The sequence below is a fragment of the Diadema antillarum genome, unplaced genomic scaffold, assembly GCF_040938485.1.
Source record: "Diadema antillarum isolate AM-2024a unplaced genomic scaffold, OU_Dant_1.0 seq00000193_RagTag, whole genome shotgun sequence".
NCBI lineage: Eukaryota > Metazoa > Echinodermata > Echinoidea > Diadematoida > Diadematidae > Diadema > Diadema antillarum.
In genome coordinates, this window is record NW_027271256.1 from 205,174 (window position 1) to 215,017 (window position 9,844).

A 9,844-nucleotide genomic window follows, 5' to 3' on the forward strand; every position below is an offset into this window, starting at 1 on the left:
AGAAAAAAATCATAACGATCAAATACCTCTATACCGCAGTCAAAGTTCAAGGGAACTTGCATATCAGCTGTGTTATGTGTATATATTGTGTCGTAAAATGTGAATGTGTAGATGTGTGTGTTGTTGTTGTTTTTTATGTTTGTTGTGTATTGTATGTATAAGATAAATTCTGTTACCACGTCATTGCTTCTCTTTATATCAAGTAGTGTACTTCAAATTTCCACACTGCCCAGTGTCTATCGGTTCCAATTGCTCTCATGAAATATTTGCACGCTAAAAGCCAAACATAACCCGCAAACATAACCCTAACCCTAATCCTATAAATCACATCAAACTAAACCTGAAACCCTATCACAACCATAATCTTAACCCTATGTCCATTTGGTGAAAATAAGAACAACTGTTGCAGGAGCAAGTGTAGCGTCACCGTGTTAATCGACACTTTGAGGACAAAGTAAACGTATAAGAAACAGAAATTTCTCTTTCCTACACAGTTCAATAGGTATTGACGAGACAAATCCTCTTCAAAAATACCCGTTCCTTTTCCTCTCTTGCATGGACAATGAGATATGACTTCCGTCTTGATGGTCATCAATTCTTTACGTTCAGAAGATGGTCCTAATTTTCGAGGATGAGCTTGTAGATAAGTATGGGCGCCAAGTGTCGCATGGTCTCTTTGCGTCACGAAATCGGTCATTTCGTGATAAAATTGACTTTTCACTTGTCAACGAAAAAACAAATCGTCACGACATTGTCATTTCGTGACAAAAGAGATCATACGACACTTGGCGCTTCGTACTTTACTACAGGCTTATCCTGAAAGGTAGATATCTTCAAATTAATGATCACCGTCTGAACGTAATTATTGTCAGAGTTATTTGAATATGAATATCAATACAAAATCATTTAAAAATGACATCACGAATTGAAGAGTTTGTTTGCAAAAACCGATAAGTCCATATTTGTCAAATGGAGATACAGTGCCATTAAAGGTCAGGAAAAATAAAGAGAATAATAAGAAAAATTTTGCTTCTTTTGATCATAACTTCAAAAATGTACCTTTATATGTAGTGACCAATATATCATTTAAAAGGTATCATTTTGTACTTTATGACAGAGACCGTACTTCAAAATCTTCAAAAATGGACTTATCGGTTTTTGCAAACAAACTCTTCAATTATTCAAAGCACAGACGAAGGTAGAACTCCATTGCATATTTTAGGAAGCATGAATGAATAAAAATAATAGGCTTACATTATTTATTTCAAACATGAACCACAATTTGCATCTTTACGCCATGTTTTTCTAACTGATTTGTTGTTTTTATCTTCAACGCTCGTCTTTATCGGAAATTATACGAAGAAGTGTATGAGATCTTATATCAAAACGAGGTATCGGTCATTTTTCTTTTGAATTAGGACAGGTAATGATTGTTGACTCTGATTGTGGACTTTGACTGTTATTCAATACAAAATGTATTTTTATCTGGTATTGAAGTTGTCATAATATCCCCTCCTTTTTCATTCACTTTTATGGTGGTAGAGGATGGCTAAGGTGCATTTTCACCTACAAATAGACATTTTTGCAGATTGACTGAATTAAAACAATAATATTTCAAGGGCTAATGACGGGGTATCTGTTTTTAGAAATGACTTCAGTCGTCATCCAATGATGTATAATAGTTTTTTTTTTCTTCCACGACTCTGCAATTCTCATACTATTGTATACAACTACTATTGCTATTGCAAACTCAGTTCTAATATGCTGTGATGTAGTTGGTCTATAACGCTGAAAGTTTCACCAACTTGATGATACATAATGTAAGGAGGCATGTTGAAAGGCAAACACATTATTATCATTTCGTACAAATACAACTCTATGTGTTTAAAAAAAAGAAAATATTTTCCCGTGCTCTTTAGTGTGTCTTTGATTAGGAGATTGATCCGCACAGTCCTATACGTTGTTTTTGTTTTTGTTTTCCGGTGATCACGGGGCAATGTTGTCTTCTCCCCAATGTGCAGAATGTTCATTGAAATAGGGAATATCTTTAAAAAGAAGAAATGGTAAAATGTTATCTGTCTTTGTTTTTGTTCTCTCAAGTGAACGTTAGGATTTATACCTTAAAGGGATGGTACAGTATTGGTGGAGATGAGAATTAGGCTTTTAACTTTTTGGGAGATACCAAGAAAACACTTTTAAAATAGTACAGAGCATACCATTTTAGGAGGAATTCAAAGTTTATTTGATGAAAATTGGGTTAGGAATGACTGAAACATCCAAAAACAAAGTAAAACAAAGCGATGGTCCTACACTTATTAGAATCGCTCTGTTTTGGATATCTCAGCCATTTCAAAACCAGTTTCATCAAATAAACGTTGAATTCCTCATGGAATTACATGCTCTTTCATATTTCATGAGAGGTTTCTTATTATCTCTCACACACACACAAAAAAAAAATGTTAGAAACCTGAAATTAAGTCTCAACCATTAACATTATGCTGCAACGCGTGTAAATGTTAACTATTTTATGACCTGACCTTATCGTTTGTTTTGTTGGATTATCTTATTTAATCACAAGATAAACGGCCTTAGCAGCCAACACACTCTTCTTCTTTTTTTTAAGAGGCTGTTTGTTTAATGTTGATAACAACATCAATATTCCTTTTATAATCATGAAGTATTATCACTTTTATTCGGTCTTAATGTTACTAATTGAAGTTTGAAAAGTACAGTGCTTTCATGATCATTTGTCAATATTCAAAGTTGTGAGTGAGAAGAAATTAAAATCAGAGTCCGTTGGAGATTATTACTATGCTGTGGCTATTGTGTTTATTATAATTACGATGCATCACTGATTATTTTATTGAACATCAATGAAGACAACAAAATGCGAATCATCAAAATCTCCCGTTCGAATACTTTGAATAGTTATTTTGTGTAGTTTTTCACGCTAAGTTTAAAAAAAGACATTCCGATTATTATAACAAACTGCGAAATGAATCTTTATCTTAACTGACAAATCGGTGAGTGAGATACATAAAACAACTCAAAAGAATATAAAAGAATGGTATAAAATTAGAAGATAGTAAATCAAAAATTTCAGAATGCTTCCTACTTCGGTGTGCATGTTTTAATGTTTTGTATGACGTACTAGAAAAAGTAGATCCGAAGCCCACATGTCAATGATTCATACAGTTGTTAGGCCCAATGATGATTATGACAGACATGAAAAAATGGTGTGTGCGTATCTGTGCATGTATACATGTATTTGGCTTGTGTAAAATATTTTGATGATAAGATATTGTTTGATGGACTAATGATAGATTTATCCACGTATTGGCATTTACACATTGATAGGCATGAGAGAAAAGGTTAATGCGTTTTAGTCAACAAGAATAGTTATCTTTATTGCCAAATAATACTCTGCCAATAAAAAAAGGCCTACCTTGTCGGCTAAAATGAAAAGTGTTTTTCTTTTGGCTTTTTTTTGAAAAGTGTTTTTCTTTTGGCTTTCAATATGTATTTACATAGACATTATACATATGAGTATATGAATATAAGAACGACCCAAGTCCATGGAACACCATTTCGAGTAAACTAAACAAAACAACTTCATATCTTTTTTATTTGTCCAAAACTGTGAGGGGAAGGCAACATTGTATATACAAATTAGAACATATATTATTATGACAATTAATATTTACACTAATTGTGGAGAGGCCATTTTGTGTGGTGGACTTGGGTCGTTCTTGGATTCATATGGACTTGGGTCGTTCTTTCATTCATATACATGATATTCTGCTATAGAGATGAGAGAAGGATGAGAGAGGGCGCTATAATTATGAATGTAAGAATGACCCAAGTCCTTCATTCCTACATTAATAAAGATTTAACTCATTCATTTCAGGCACTTCAGGGGGTAATTAGGATTTATCATTTATACACAAGATGGGTCCATGCATAAGCTACAATTTCCCATGTCAAACTGAATTTGGCCAAAAATTGGACTTGGGTCGTTCTTATATTCAGGTCTTCATATATATGTACGTATATATGTATATGTATATATATATAATATAATATATACATATAAGCTTGTTCGTCTTCATTTTAAAACATGCATGACATCGCTACTGATTACAAGCAAACAAACAAACACGGGTTTAGATGCCTTTTATCTTTCTGCACGATTGTCTGTGCGAATTATATTCCTTTGGTCGTCTAAATTTACTATTTTCTGCCAGCATTTTAAAATGAAATAACAGAATTCTTTTAATATTGAATCGGTTGACTGCTATTATTCTTCGATAAAAGAGAAGAACGAAGAACATCATTTTGTTAGTACAGTTAAACCTCTCTTATCCGGCCTCCCTTTATCCGGATCTCTCTATTATACGGAGGCAATCTCGCCGTGATTTTTTTTATGCCTCCGCCACGAAGTGGTGCCGGAGGCATTATGTTTTCGGGTTGTCCGTCCGTCCGTCCGTCCTTCCGTCCGTCCGTCCGTCCGTCCTTCCGTCCGTCCGTCCTTCCGTCCGTCCGTAATGAATTTTGTGGACAGGGTAACTATCAAAACCTTTTGAGGTATCCTAATGAAACTTGGCATGTATGTGTATTAGGGGGTGAAGTTGTGCCTATCAACTTTTGGGTGCACATGCTCAAGGTCAAAGGTCAAAAGGTCAAGGTCAAATGCTTAAAATTTCACTATTTCCCCCATATCTATGCAATGCCTGAAGATATTTTCTTGAAACTTAGTGTATACATGTATTAGCCAATTAAGATTCTGTGGTGAAAGTTTGGGGTCATGAGGTCAAAAGGTCAAAGGTCAAAAGGTCAAGTAAAATGTTAAAATTTCACTTTTTTCTCTGTATCTTGGAAATTGTTCAAGGTGTCTTCATGGAACAAAGTATATATGCATGTAATGACTGGCAGTGGTTATCTAGGGAATTTGGGGTTCATGGGGTCAAAGGTCAGAGGTCAAAGGTCAAGGGCAATACTTCAAAATGTTACTATTTTCCTTATATTTATGCAATGCAGCAGGATTATTATTTTTTTTTACTTGATGTATGCATGTATAACCCACTAGAGATTCTCTGGGATTTTTTTTTTGCCAAAAAGGTCAAAGGTCAAAAGGTCAAAGATCAAGTGAAAGTGCTGAACTTACTTCTTTCTCCATATCTCGGAAGTGGCTCAAGTTATTTTTAAACTTAGTACATATTTATGTATGTTCTGCCTGATGGTGATTCTCTTATGAATCAAAGGTTAGATGAAAATGATAACAATTTACTATTCAATACAGAAATTGCACTTTTTCTCCATACCTTGAAAATTACTCAAGTGCGTAAACTTGTGAAAGGGTCAAAGTCGAAGTTAAAGTTCTTAAATCCCCAAATACATGCTCTCCTATTCATCCAATTAAACATAGGTCAAGGAAGGTGAACATTCGATACATTTGTGACAAACATATCATTTTAATATTTTGCCAATTTTGTGAAAATGTAATCACACATTGTCCACATGTACTACAGACCTATTAGGAGAATCGTGCATTATGGCGGAGGCATACCAGTCGCCATAGCGACATTTCTAGTTTTAAATAATAATTACGGGAGGAAAGGGGGATTCCCAACTCCTTGAGAACTCCTACACTAACACACATGAATTACATGTACTTGATACATTTCTTAATAATTATTTAGGTAAATTATCCCGAGAATTTATAAAAGAAAATGATTTCATTCTTGCAAACACGAACCTCTATTTTCACATTTGGGGTCTGTTACTGAGTGGAACAGTGAAAAGGTTGCAGTATACACGTTACTACATGTGGTACTACAATGGGCTAACTCAGTGCATATGTATGTATATGTACATGTATAAAGCATTGAGTCCCCCGTATCCGGCCAAATCCCTTATCCGGATGAGCCCCGGTCCCGACATGTCCGGATACGAGAGGTTCAACTGTATACCCTATTACAGACATCTACGGAAGTAACTCTCCCATTTTTGAAAAAAAAAATGTATAAAATAGGTTCAATTTTTTATTTCCTTTTTTTTGGGGGGGGGGGGATCGCGGCTAATAATAACATACAGAATAATCGTTGCTTACATTCGTCAATGATGAACAATCTGTCAATAAGTTTTGATGAAAACATCTCGACGCAAGAATATTCACAGATGTGAATACTGAAATCAATTTTGTTGTGCATATTAAAGGAAATTAAATTCCGGAGTCGTAAACGCAGGGCGAATAAATTCGACAATGCCCCAGATACCAATATTGACACAGTCATAATCTGATAACATGGAAATACCTTTCAACATTCCCACGCAGGGGCTTTCACAACAACTTATAGGGAACCAAAATCATTATTGATAAAATCATCTTGTTCGAATAATTCAGAACTTTGATACCAGTATTACCACTTGGATATCCATTATTCTGCTACATAAATATTGAGTCACCTTTCAAGATAATCAGCACATCATAGGCGAACAGTTAGCAGTTACCTTTGCCTACTTGTGGCGTACAATGTTTGGGCTCTTTGGTAAATCAAACTGAGAGATAAGACCACAATGAAAAGGCGGTGAAAATTGCTGTATTGAGATAGACGACAATAAAATGTTATCAGTAAACTGGTTGACATAGCGGCGAACTGTGCACACAACTGTCAATAGAGGGCCGGTTTGGGAGGAGCCCCGTTTGGTGAACTTGCGGCTACGCCTTGGTTCCGCGCTCAAGGCAGACATGATCTCTTACTTACCTATCAGCGATATTAGATTAACATTAAATTGAGGCCAGTTTAGGCCATTTATTCGGCAAAATGAAACACAAAAACATAATATTTATAATAGTGGCGTTCACAATGAGAGCCAGGCAGCCTTGAAAGCATATTGTGCTTGTGTTAGGTTGCCTGCACATGAAAATACAACATGCTTTACAATTAAGCAACATATATTACAACTGATTATGTGTGAAATCAAGTAACTAAACAAAACACCATCACATTAACACGTACACACACACACACACACACACACACACACACACACACACACAACACACGCACACACAACACACACACACACACACACACATGCAGTATACATACTACTATACTACTCAGTCATGGCTAACTGTTCAAAGAAAGAACGCTTCAGTAAGCACTTAAATCTAAAATTTAGAAAGAGTCGTGCTGCATTTCAAAGCAGTACTTATTGAATTCCATTCACTTACACCGGTGAACCTAACAGAGTGGGATCGTACAGTCAAACGAGTAAAAGGATACCGTAAATTACTTCGAGAACGAGTGGAAAACATGGGAAAATAAGATTTTGTTAGGGACATAATAATCATATAATGCATATAATATGTTTCTTAAATTCTTTATCTCTCCCCCTTGGTAGGCCTATATGGGAATAATGCAAAAATCTCTTCGAGAATTACTAGTCATTGAGCGAACATATCCCTTTAAAAATAAGTACACCACGAGGTAGGGGAATTCTACGGTTCGGCGTGAAATCAGAAACATGGCCCGTGATTGAGTTTAGCAAAGTTTTCTTTTCTGACAATACGATCGTTATTAAGGTTGATAATAATTGTGGTATTCAGTTCTTAGAAACGCACAGTACCATAAATCATGTCATTTCTACGTCATTTACTTTTAACATTAACATTTTCATGGCTTAGTAAACATCATGCCATGTACAAAACATAGACCATGGCAGTATCAAAGATTAAACACTATAATGGAAAACGTTGTGAAGCTATTGATAAGCCTTTGAGATTAAACAAAATACAACATTTAAGACGAAGCAAGAGCGAGAAGAAGAAGAAGAAGAAGAAGAAGAAAAGATGAAATTCTTTCTTTGCTTTTTTTTTCAAAATCTGGTTATTAGATGGCGCCTGAGTAAGTCACCACTGTAAGCGCTGTGACCGCTTAGATCTACACCGTATACCACTGGAGGAGAATTTGTAAAAGTGAAAATAGTTCCGTCATCGATGGTCATCATGCATGTTGCTTCCCTTGCCTATAAAGAACAATACGCATTGGAACTTTTCACAAAATGTTCACAACGAAAGCAGTCCAAATGCGTGCAGAGTCCTTAGCTGTCACATTCGCACGTTTTCCCACTAAAAATCGTCAAAGTCACCTCAGCTTTTGTCACCTTTTCGGCTGCACATTCCGACTAAGTATTCGGAATTTCCTTTCCTTTTTTTTTCTTAAGTTGAATTGATTGAAAAGAACTTGCGATTCTCCCGACCAAATTGTTATATATTGGATTTACTTATTATTGTGTACAGTGTTAAGCTGTTGGGATATTGACCAAAATACTTGTTATACAGGCCAATTAAATGAGATGGCAGAGAAGCTAAATGACGTCATAGCCATTTATATGAAGAGTTTGATTGCAAAACGGTTTAAGCGTCATTTTTAAACAGTTCAGTAACTCCATTTTAAAGTCAATTTCAAAGCAAGTCAGTCAGAGCAAAATAAAACTTTTCCAGTGAGACCTCACTTGTCATATAACACTATCAAAAGAGATAAAGAGTTTGTTCGCAAAAACCGATAAGTCCATTTTTGAAGATGGAAGTACGGTCTCTGTCATAAAGTACACAATAATGCCTTTTAAATGATATATTGGTCACTGCTACATTATATAAAGGTACAATTTTTAAGTTATGGTCAAAAGAAGCTAAAATTTTCTTATTATTCTCGTTATTTTTCTTGACTTTTAATCGCAAATATCTCCATTTAGCAAATATGGACTTATCGGTCTTTTGCGAACAAACTCTTCAGACATTCTTGAAGTTTTCATAAAAAATATAACATATTTTCATAGTATTTTCTCATTTATTCATATTTTTTTAAACAAGTTTAATAAAAAGTAACTGAAATTAACACAAATGGAGTTCACTTAATTGTTTTGCGATAAAACTGTACTATCATTTTATATATAATAACCGATGGCACTACAGAGTGTGGGGAATAAACACATTAAACTTCAGATTTTTCCCCCCGTTTTCTTCTTGTTTTTGTTCCATCATATAGCTAATGATTTTACTGTTCTCACTTTAATTACTTGAAGGCGGAGTGCAGTAGCGGATGGGGGGGGGGGGGGGGGAGGAAGAGGGCGCGGGCTGGGCACACCAGGAGCCCCCATTATTATCATTATTATTATTATTATTATTATTATTATTATTATTATTATCATTATTGCTAAAACGAAATAAATAAAAAGGCGCCCCCATCTTTACGGAATTCCTGGATCCGCCCCTGGAATGGGCTTTCAGTTTGTATTAATTTCTTCACACGACAAACTTTTTATATCACTGATTCCTCGCAACACAACGTTCTCAAATAGATATGACGCCAATTTAGTTTTATCGGGGTAGCCTATACTGTAGGGGCCTATATTCAAAATTAATTTCTTATTTTCATACGAAATCATGATTGTAGAAAGCGTGCGATATACCTTATGTATAATTCTTGAACGCATGCTTTACTGGAATAAGTTACTACCAATTATCCTATGCACAAATTCAAAATAAATCTATAAAAATGATGTCGAATTACTACTTCAACATCATTTTCTGGACAATTCTAAAGTCAGAGAACTGTGTTTGTATGCTAGTATTCTTGTGGGTAACAAAAACAAGCAAACATTATTTTTCACTTCAAATGCAGCTATTGCAGTTGGGCATATACTAGTAGACTTAATTACATGAATTATCTTTTAAAAATTCGCTGAATATTGCTTCAATTTTTCAACCTCCGATGTTTTTCGCGTAATGTGGTCAGCGAATTTCACGAAAGCTGCCCTTTGCAAGTAGCTCGATTGA